This window comes from Lipotes vexillifer, unplaced genomic scaffold (genome assembly GCF_000442215.2).
Source record: "Lipotes vexillifer unplaced genomic scaffold, Lipotes_vexillifer_v1.1 scaffold715, whole genome shotgun sequence".
NCBI classification, from domain to species: Eukaryota; Metazoa; Chordata; class Mammalia; order Artiodactyla; family Lipotidae; genus Lipotes; species Lipotes vexillifer.
In genome coordinates, this window is record NW_006788828.1 from 159271 (window position 1) to 159579 (window position 309).

Genomic DNA, 309 nt, shown 5'->3' on the forward strand with positions numbered 1-309 from the left:
AGACCCTCGGCACCTTTGTTTTCCCTTCAATCATAAGAATTTCTAAAATTTAACTTTGTTGCGTCTTTCAACAACGGCTTCATTTAAAAGAACAGCCTAGGGCTTCCCTGGTGGCGCAGTGGTTGAGAGTCCGCCTGCCGATGCAGGGGACACGGGTTCGTGCCCCGGTCTGGGAGGATCCCATGTGCCGCGGAGCGGCTGGGCCTGTGAGCCATGGCCGCTGAGCCTGCGCGTCCGGAGCCTGTGCTCGCGACGGGAGAGGCCACAACAGTGAGAGGCCCGCGTACTGCAAAAAAAAAAAAAAAAAAA